We start from the raw sequence: 11,370 nt of genomic DNA, 5'->3' as shown, positions 1-11,370 counted from the left end.
TTATAAACTCCTCATTACTGTGACGGCTGTGAAGTTCACTCACCCCAGCAGAGTCCAGGGATGGAAAGTCTCAGCTTTTCCACCAAGTAAGGAAGGAACATTCTCCTCATTACTGATGGAAAAAAAACAAAACCTCCAGACTGTCACGTGACCTCAGAACAGAAAGAGCTGGATATCAGCACTGCAGAGGAACCGGAGCTCCAGTGCTGGTCGCAAGAGAGTTCGACACAACCCAAAACATGTGTGTATAAGTGCAGTGTGTATATGTATATGTATTTCGTGTGTGTGTGTGTGTGTGTGTGTAAATATGCAGTATATAAAGCAAGTACTCTGAGTGTTTCCTGTTATAGCTGTGTATCTTCAAACAATCTTTCCTGTTCTCAGTAAATGAACCACACACACACACACACGCACACAAACGCACACACACGCACGGCACAGGAAGTGAAAGATTAGATTAGATTAGATTAGCAAAGCAAGCTAACTGTACAGGCTACGTCCACTCACCAGAAGCACCGACGATCTCTGTTAACTCCTTCCAAGCTAAAAGGAAATCATTTGCAGGTAGGACGTAACGTTGCGAGGAGGACGACAGAAGCAACGTCGGACCACACGTGCACAGGATCGCGCCGAGGAACGCTTCAAGCCGATCGTTTCGATTTGTCGCCTCAGAGCGTTCGCGTAGCGTTGGGAAACTCTCGATTAAAAACGTCTCCTAAAAGCGTGGCTCCGAGTCAAGCACGTACGTGGACGATGGAAAAAAAACTCATCACCTGTCGCGTCGTCACTCGCTAGCATGAGCGTAGGGTTCAGTAAGGACTAACGCCACGACCCCACGACTCGACTCCAGAGTAACTGATACTATTTCAAACAAGCTCGAAATATTCATCGTATTCTCATTATTGAGGTTTCTAAAAGGCTTTTTCACCGCTCCAGTCATGTTACCCTGTGAAATACGACTCATTAGGCATTTCTAGCTTCAAACGAAAAGCTACGGTCGGTAGGCGGTGACGCAGAAGTCCGTTTGCTCAGTTCGCAGGGGTGCCAATAATTATGACATATGGTTTTGTTTAAAAAAATATATATATATCGTTTACACTTCAATAAAAGATTGGATTTCTCTCCTATTTGCAGTGTGGGTTTTATCTAATTAACCGCAGACACACACCCCCCCTCGACCCCCCCCCCCCCCCCCTCCCCCAAACTCCCGGGGGTGATTATCATGCCGCTTTAGCGGACGTGAATCGTTTGTAAAGTCGATGTTACCATGAAAGGACGATTCACAGATTTTGGACGCAGTTTCCTGTCCTTGAGAAGGACGTGTATCTGTTCACTTCCTGTAATCACGTGCTCGCCCTTGTCTTTGTTTACCTTTAACTGCGAGACGTCGGAGCATTCAGGCAGGGAGCTAACACGCGTTAAACACACACGTTATACAGCTTTAAACCACGGCGCAGATCAATTCTGGATTCCGATTGGGTCAGACGGTCTTTATTAACATATGTAAATCTGCGCATGTTTAATTACACAAAGCTGTGTTTGCATTAAACACCGATCAGCCATAACATTAAAACCACCGGATTACTATCGTGTAGGTCGTCCTCTCCTTGTCCCACCAGAACAGCTCGGACCCGTCGACGCCCGGACTCCACGAGACCTCTGAAGGTGTGCTGTGGTGTCTGGGACCGAGACGTCGGCAGCAGATCCTTTAAGTCCTGTAAGATGTGAGGTCGGGTCTCCGTGGATCGGACTTGTTCGTCCGGGACGTCTCGCAGACGCTGGATCGGATCGAGATCTGGGGAATTCGGAGGTCCTTCCTTGGACCACTTTTTGTAGGTACTAACTACTGCACACCTGGAACACCTCACAGGACGTCTAGCCGTCTAGCCGTCACAATATATCATTTATTTTCTTTAGGTATTGAAACTTCGCTCTTACAGAGAATGTTTTCCCCCAAAGTGAACGGATTTCATATTAAAGAACAGACAGAGCAGAGATCTTACCCTTCCCACCTTAAACAAATCTCAATTTGATCCACTTTTCTTTTTTTTTTTTTTTTTTTCTAAACGATCGAACTGTGATGTTTATTATTTTGTATATGCTAGCCTGTTTACATCAAATTTCATGGCGTCACGAATGTTTATTACGTCGGTCTTCCCCTGCGTTCGTTTTCAGGCAGAAACCCCCAGCGATTCCTCTCTCACGTACCCGTACGAGCCGTTTTTAATCGCGTGGTCTTTCACCGTAACGTACGCGTGAACGAGAGATAAGATGCAGAACGAAGCGATGAGAAGCAAACGCGGACAAATATACGTCCCGGATCACCTCCGAACCTGCCGAGTGATCGTCTCTGAGACACACCGGACCCCGTTCACACCTGTACTAAGCCTTGACCACTTACAGTCACACACACACACAGGGATAAAAACGTTCTGAAGATAACGATAATATCGTTTATCGCAATCTTTTCTGGGACGATATATCGTCCGACAAAAGTCGCTATCGTGACAGGACTAGTTAATACCACTAGCTGCTGGTTATATGAGCGGCACATCGGTGCAGTGAGCCGCACAGCTCCGGGGTCCACGGTTCCGCGTGTTCTCTGGGGTTCTCTGGTTTTAACAGACACAATGCCAAGTCTACTGTCCATGGAAGGCAAAATTTCCCCTCGGTGTGAGGAAGTGTGTGAACGGGCTCTTGTGCTGGACCGGGTGAACTCCTACCTCACACACAGCGTTCCTGGGATAGACTCCGGATCCACCAGTACCTCCATAAAGCAGGATGAAGCGCTTACGGAAGACAGACGGATGTGTTTCAGTATTTAAGGTTTCCTTTGTTAATATGGCGACTGGACTATGGGTTTCATTCCAAATAGATCATCTATAACAATCCTCCATTTACACTGTAACACTGGCACTCTGGGGTTCACATCCTCTCCGTCATGTACCGGTTATGGATACTGACCCTGCTCTAAATGTTATAGCCATGTACACACACACACACACACACACACACACACACACACACACACACACACACTGTATATGCTGTGCTATCGTGTATAAAGATATTCATAGTGCATGAGGCATTAAGGGAAAACTTTTCCTACATCACAGTCATGTAGCAGCAGAGGGAATGTCTTAATGCACAGCTTTTTTATTTCTAAAAAGAACTCTGCAGTGTAAAAGTGTTGTTTCTTTTTTAATTGTAAAAAAAAAGAAAGAAAGAAAAAAAAACTAATGAATGGATGTGCTTATTCTGTATATGAGCCTGAGTTAAGAGTGCGCGCGCACACGCGCAAACACACACGCACGCACACACACACACACACACACACCCACACACACACACACACACACACACACACACAGACCGTTATCACCGAGACCCAGCTCTCATCTAACTCGAAAGCCAACAAAAACACAAAACAAACACCACCAGGTCCATTACACACAAACGCGCGCGCCCGTGCGCGCACACGCGTCTTACCGTGAGCACAAAGTGCATCAGTGTGCAAACCGGAGCCGGTTAAATAAATAAATACATACATACATAAATAAATACATAAGTGAGTAAATAAATAAATAAATAAACTTCCCATTGACCGAGTGAGTGACCGAGTGAGTGACCGAGTGAGTGAGTGAGTGTTCCCGGTTCCCGGTCTTTGTGACTCGGTTACCGGTGAAATCCGACATCCACACTCCGGTTCCGCTGAAGTTAGATATCCTATAATACCTCTACTCCTGTTATAAATCCTTTTATAGGCAGTAAAGAATGCGGTTTACCGTAGGCACGCGCTCCGCTCCTCTCCTCCGCTCCGTACCTCCATATACCCATCGGTACGCTCGCGTGCACCGCTTTTTAAACACACAGCAGCCCTCACGCGACTTCCCTCCGCTCATAAACGACTCGCTCGCCTGACTGAGTCGATTCCTTTGGACGATTCTTCTGAAACGGGATTTTAACTCTAACCCAGCTGAGAATTTCTATTGTTTGGGGGGGGGGGTCCAGTAGGGACCTTACCGTTTCTATAGCAACAGCTCATCCACAGGGACAGTGCGTTGATATGGTGAAGATTTCTTAAGGGAAGGAGACGTTTATTTAACATTTACGGAAGGAGTCTCCAGTGTCACAGGTACAGTAAAGCTGTAGCTTTAGGTTTCTCCATGTCTTCAGGACAGAGGAGTTTGTTATTAACTGAAAGAGAAAAGAAAAAAGAGGGGATGGTGAGGGAACGAGTGTTTATCGCTGCTATAAGGTAACGTGACTAGTGCTGCGGAAGTTCGACAACCTTAAATGTAACTGTAAATGGATAAAAAGTATCATGTTCTGACGAATGAGAACAGCATGAGTGTTTTATTCCTTACTCAGTGGAGCAAAAGGACTTCTAATGTGTGTCTGAGAGCTTAAATGTTATGTTTTCTGTATCTAAACACACACACACACACACACACACACACACACACACTGATAGCTCTGGTTTGGGCGGAGTACACTTTCAGACGGCCATATAATGAAAAAGCATGTCATGGAGGACATTAAGTAGCCTTCACACACACACATACACACACACACACACACACACACACACACACACACACACACACACACACACACACACACACACACACACCCCTCTGGTTTAGACAGAGATGCCCCCGAGTCCTAAATTAAAGGATAGACATGGACCTTTAAGGCCATATCATGGAAAAACATTAGGTAGTCTATAACACACACACACACACACACACACACACACACACACACTCATACACACATACACACATACACATACACACACACACACACTCACACACACACACACACACAGGAGCACGTTCACATTATCCATTGCCAATAAATCTGTAGTGTGTCTCAGACAAACAGCCTGTTATTTAGCCACAGGGATGCCCAGTCTGTAATGAACACACACACACACACACACACACACACACACACACACATACACAGAAACGCCATGTGACAAGAGAATCGGTTATTCACACCACCTCAATAAATTGTGAGTCATACTTGATTTATAACAGCAGCAATAAAAAATATCCCGTCATGCCAACTGAGTTATTCTGAACGTGTGTGTGTGTGAGTGTGAGTGTGAGTGTGTGTGTGTGTGTGTGTGTGTGTGTGCGTGTGTGTATGAGTGAGTGAGTGCACGTATCAATGAAAATAAAGAGCAATTTGAATGAAAGATGAGAGATAGATGCTCTGATGCTGCCCTCTCTACTGTCATGGTAACAGAACAGTCTCCTCAGCCAATCAGACGCGAGCCTGAAGTGACATCATCAGGAACAGGAACTCCTGGATCACTTCCTGTTAAACTGAAACAGCGTCAGTCAGTGAAGTCCATTTGAAATGAAAAGAAGCTATAATTGCTTTATTTTCCAGATTACAGAAAGGTTCTTGCCCTGTATATAGTGTAATTTATGCAGGAATCTAATTTGAATATTCATATTTTCAGTGTGTTTATGGTAGACGTGCTCCTCCAGTAGTTACGCTAGCTTCCTGCTCCATGTGACAGATTTACGCTAGCATTAATGCTAATACCATTTAAAAGTCTGTTTTTCCTGACTTTTCAATGTCTACATGTACTCTTGTAGGTGTTATTGTGAAGTGGGTGGGGCTAATCTTAGGTAAAGCTTGCATAAATTCCACCACACTCATCACAAGGTGGATGAGAGATAAAGATAATCTACAGTATGGAGTGAAAGACAATCTAGGGAGTGAAAGATAATCTACAGTAGGGAGTGAAAGATAATCTAATGAGTGAAAGATAATCTAGGGAGTGAAAGACAATCTATTAAATGAAAGATAATCTAGGGAGTGAAAGATAATCTAGTGAGTGAAAGATAATCTAGTGAGTGAAAGATAATCTACAGTAGGGAGTGAAAGATAATCTAGTGAGTGAAAGATAATCTAGTGAGTGAAAGATAATCTACAGTAGGGAGTGAAAGATAATCTAGTGAATGAAAGATAATCTATTAAATGAAAGATAATCTAGGGAGTGAAAGATAATCTAGTGAGTGAAAGATAATCTAGTGAATGAAAGATAATCTATTAAATGAAAGATAATCTAGGGAGTGAAAGATAATCTAGTGAGTGAAAGATAATCTACAGTAGGGAGTGAAAGATAATCTAGTGAGTGAAAGATAATCTAGGGAGTGAAAGATAATCTAGTGAATGAAAGATAATCTAGTGAATGAAAGATAATCTAGGGAGTGAAAGATAATCTAGTGAGTGAAAGATAATCTAGTGAATGAAAGATAATCTAGGGAGTGAAAGATAATCTAGTGAGTGAAAGATAATCTAGGGAGTGAAAGATAATCTAGGGAGTGAAAGATAATCTATTAAATGAAAGATAATCTAGGGCGTGAAAGATAATCTAGGGAGTGAAAGATAATCTAGTGAGTGAAAGATAATCTAGTGAGTGAAAGATAATCTAGGGAGTGAAAGATAATCTAGTGAGTGAAAGATAATCTAGTGAGTGAAAGATAATCTAGGGAGTGAAAGATAATCTAGTGAATGAAAGATAATCTAGGGAGTGAAAGATAATCTAATGAGTGAAAGATAATCTAGTGAATGAAAGATAATCTAGGGAGTGAAAGATAATCTAGTGAATGAAAGATAATCTAGGGAGTGAAAGATAATCTAATGAGTGAAAGATAATCTAGTGAATGAAAGATAATATAGGAAGTGAAAGATAATCTAGTGAATGAAAGATAATCTAGGGAGTGAAAGATAAAGATCATTTAGGGAGCGAAAGATCTGAATATGGAGCTTGGAAAATCGGCGCGTAACCTGACTCTGACACGAGGAACTTTCCCCGCCTTAACATCACCGTATTGCCTTTTGAACGTACGTTGCTGACTCTGAACCCAGACCAGACAACATACAGGAAATACGGGACGTATACAGACCAGCTTCGATCTGACGTATGATATTTAGTGGTTAGTGATTAGTGATGTTCCATGGGATTACTCCCAGTTAATAAACGTGCCATGGCAGAGAGAAGCACTGGAGAACGCTTCTTTATGAAATTTTCCAGCCATGAAGCCTGAGGAGCATCACCACCATGTCTGCAGAGGCTGGAAGAGTTCCGCCTCGAGGAAGCTGTGAGGCGGTTTCATTTATACTCCTTATTAACGAAGCGAAATCTCCAGACTGCACAGACTATAAAACACAGTGACACACGCCCACAAGTTCTGTGTGCCGAGAGAGAGAGAAAAAAATCAATACATACCTATATCACATAAAGAACCGGTATAGATTTACAGCAGTGTTACAGCTTCAGCGGGGAGTCTTACAGGGTTTCTCTCTCCAAAAAAAAAAAAAAAGAACGGTTTCCGCTTTAAGGCGTAAACTACTTACAATAATAACAACTCTGTGCATTCATATGCTCTTCTTTTCACTTTTATAAGCAATAAAAACACAACCAATCATACCAATATTCTGATATTGGGATCGTTTTTAAAAACAAACACCGTGGATCTAAAGTATTGATCCTAATTTTAAAAATACTGGCGTGTTTACACGGTAAAACTGTTGACCGATAATCAACCAATTAACCAATAATTATTCAAATGCCATGATCTATATGTGTAGCATTCGTTTATATGTGGAGCTCTGGATTGGGATTGGTCAGAAGCTCTGACAGTCACGCAGCTGCACATCACAGGTTTATATTAATTATTACAAGTCACTTATGCTGTAAATATCTTAACTTAACTGTAAACAGAGAGTATGTATGATGTATAATGACTCCACAGGGGTTAAAGGCTCTGGGTGACTGATCAGAAGGTCGGGAGTTCCAGCCCCAGCACTGTCAAGATACCACTGCTGGGCCCTTGAGCGAGGCCCTTAACCCTGTCTGCTCAGACGTAGAAATGAGATAAATGTAAGTCGCTCTGGATAAGGACGTCTGCCAAATGGCGTAAAGACTGTCTCACGATTCCTCTAGAATAAAATGTGTCCCAATCATCTGCTTCAGTGACAACTGGCTTCATGAATTCATTCACACGATCGCAGCAGCTGCTTTTCACAGATGTGTTTGGGATGCCAAAATATCTCGAGCTCATGCAGTAGGAACACGGGTGAGTCATTTGTGGTGTACGGACCAAATACTAAAATAGTATTACAATTACTGTATGCCTTCTGAATGTGGAATATCTTATACATCCTTTGACATACCAGAGCGTCTCAGTGTGCACTTTCAGCCATCTACTTTGCATTCAAAAGCCTGAAGTAGGTCCGAGTATTCGCCGTGATCTAGACTGAGCCCCAGACGTACGGCACGGAACCTTTACAACATCTGAGCGGTAACTCAAGACTTATCTCCGAATAGGAAAACCCAATGAAAACGCCCGCTTCTCAACCCCGAGTTCAGAAAGGTGACGTCAAGTCAAAATGGCCGCTCACGGCATCGGCGGGGTCATGGATATACCGCGGAGGGAAGATCCGGACTACAGTTCCCAGCAGCCATTGCACCACACGATCGTGTCACATGCCCAAGTGCACCTGAACTTCACTGTTGTCAACGAGCACTTACGGGTATGTATAGCCACAGTTTGCGCTACACTGGTTGTCTTGCGTTTGTCTTTCTCCGTCATTGTTTCTGTCCGAGGGTCGGTGGTCGTTGTTTCATGGTTTTTCTTTGCCCCAGTGTTTTTTCTGACGTGTTCATAGCTTCTTTTGTGGTTTGTTTCCATTGTTAATAAACTCTTTATCTGTACTTGCGTACGTCTCCGCCTCCAAACCGTGACACAGCAGCACTACTTAACTTTAGATGAGTTATAATGTATTTCTAAGCAGGAAGTGGACTCCTGATTGGAAGGTCATGAGTTCAAATCCCAGCACTACTAACCTGCTATTGCTGGGTCCATGAGCAAGGCCCTTAACTCTCAGCTGCTCAGTTGTATAAAAGAAGATAAAACATAAGTCCCTCTGGATAAGGGTGTCCACCAAACGCTGTAAGAAATGGAAATGTTATTTACTTTAGGTCAATCAACATGCAGATGTACTCGCTTGTTAAATCTATAACGCTGACTCTACAGTTAGCTGTTTTGAGGAGGACACTCATCCTCATCACACACTTGGCTGATTAGCTCGTTGACACGGAGGCGTCCGTGTGTGTTCTTCCCCTACTTTGTAGCTCAAACAGGTTGAAATTGACATCATCTACGTCCAAGCTACGAGTTTTCCCGTTTGAGGTAGGTCGACTGCGGTATTACTGTTGAATTCTTCCATCCATCCATCCATCCATCCATCCATCCATCCATCCATCTTCTATACCGCTTTATCCTTTTCAGGGTCACGGGGAACCTGGAGTCTATCCCAGGGAGCATGGGGCACAAGGTGGGGTACACCCTGGACAGGGTGCCAATCCATCACAGGGCACAATCACACACACACTCACACACCCATTCGTACACTACGGACACTTTAGACACGCCGATCAGACTACCATGCATGTCTTTGGAGTGGGGGAGGAAACCGGAGTACCCGGAGGAAACCCCCGCAGCACGGGGAGAACATGCGCACTCCTGTTGAATTCTTACATTTTCTTTTTTATTTATTTTTTTTAATTTTGTTGCTGAAAAAGAATTCATTTTGACTTTGAACGTTTACTTTAAGAGCATATTGGATTCCAATAATAAATAAATAAATAAATAAATAAATAAAAACTAGCTGGAACAATCCGTGTGAGTGAAATTTGCCATCCAGATGAATCTGATGCCTTCTAAGAGAGTCGGACGATCTGTCCAAGCATCTTGCGCTTCTGAGACGTATTCCTAGACGTGATCAGTGTTGGAGAAATAGTTGTTGACTCTGAACTCACCTGGAAGCTTCACCGAGTCAGCGGGAGGTGTAGAAAACTCTCGCCCTTGTCAGATTGGTGTAACAATCGACTTTAATTAATTGATGAATAAATACACAAACACGCAGGCCTTTCATGGAGGCATGTGTTCTTTATTCAGCATTCAATACTGACGTTCACAACGACTCCGCACGCACACACGCACACACACACACACACACACACAAACTGCAGCTCTCAGAAGATTTTTACCAGAGACTGACACCACCAGATGTTCAAGGGACTGGATGAATATAAAAACAAATATAAACTATGATTCACGCCGTGTCCCAGATATGAATTTACTGGTCGTTTTAGCCAAAGTGGCTCGACGAAGCAGTCACGTTTAAGGTTTTATCTAGAATCCAGGCCAAAACGATCCACTCCTGATGCTCGTGCTTCATTTCCGTTTTGGATGTCAGTGTCCCGACTATAAATTCAATCCCATATCATGTCTGAGATATACGGTCTCATTAAAAGCGAAGTTCTGGCAGTCAGATTTGGATGAGTTCATCTCCATCATTCCTCAGTAGTACGAGTTCCAGATCGAGGTGTTAACGTGGGCCGACACCGAGTTGATTAACAGCTGCTAAACTCTGGCTGTGTCCTAAACAGTGGAGTTTCAGAGAACAGTTATTTCAGTCAGGATCGTTGTCCTAGCGATAAACAGTATCATTTATTTTTTTGTTATTTGGTCATTGCTAGCTTTAGTCTAGATTGAGTTAAGGAAGAACTACAGCAATAATACAGTAATTAAACATAACCAGGCTGGTCCATGTAGACGCTGTTATGGACAGAAAAAGTCCCTAGTTGGAATGAGGAACCCTCAGGTTTTGATGGAAAAATAAATCAATGGATGCCTTAGGTTGGACAGCCAGAAGAAGCCTTAGATTGGACAGAGTAGGTGTCAGGATGGACAGAAGAAACCGCAGACTGGATATTGGATGACTCGGGATGGACAGAAGAAGCACATGGTTAGACAAAAAAAAAAGCCCCAAGCTGGATAGAGGAGGCCACTGCATAAATGGAAGATGCCCCAGGCTGGACAGACAAATAACTGAATAAATGATGTTGGATGATGGAGGAGTGGACAAATGATGCCCCAGGCTGGACAGGCCCCAGAATTGACAGAGGATGCTCATGGTTGGAATGATAAAACCCCAAGCTGGACTTGGGGGCCTCTGGCTGGTTGGAGAGAAGCCCCAGGGTCTATGACAGAAGCCGCAGGGTAGGCAAAAGAAGCCTCAGGCTGGAAAGAAGATGCCAGAGGATGTACAGAAGTCCCCTGCTGGACAGATGATGTAAGAAGCACATGGCTAGACAGACAATGTAAATGTAAGATAGAGGCTGGATGTAAGATAATGTAAGAAAGAGGCTGGATAGTCTGGACAAAGGAGGATAGATAAAACAAGCCCCAGATTAGACAGATGAAGACACAGGCTGGACAGATAAAGTCACTGGATGAATGGAAGAAACCCTAGGCTGGATGATAGAGGCTACAG

At 43.5% G+C, this 11,370-nt stretch overlaps 1 protein-coding gene across 1 annotated transcript in view; it reads right to left on the bottom strand.

Annotated features, from left to right (window-relative positions):
• Positions 1-3,932, bottom strand: part of LOC108273603 (carbohydrate sulfotransferase 15) — a 48,417-nt gene extending 44,485 nt beyond the window's left edge. The window contains exon 1 of the mRNA XM_053685155.1: positions 3,786-3,932. The gene's annotated coding sequence lies outside the window, so the exon portion shown is untranslated. The remainder of the gene's footprint in view (positions 1-3,785) is intronic.
• Between the last annotated feature and the right edge of the window lie 7,438 nt (positions 3,933-11,370).

This window comes from Ictalurus punctatus, chromosome 13 (assembly GCF_001660625.3).
Source record: "Ictalurus punctatus breed USDA103 chromosome 13, Coco_2.0, whole genome shotgun sequence".
Classification (NCBI taxonomy): Eukaryota; Metazoa; Chordata; class Actinopteri; order Siluriformes; family Ictaluridae; genus Ictalurus; species Ictalurus punctatus.
The sequence above is the reverse complement of the archived record's forward strand: the minus strand, read 5'-3'. Positions and strand labels throughout refer to the sequence as shown.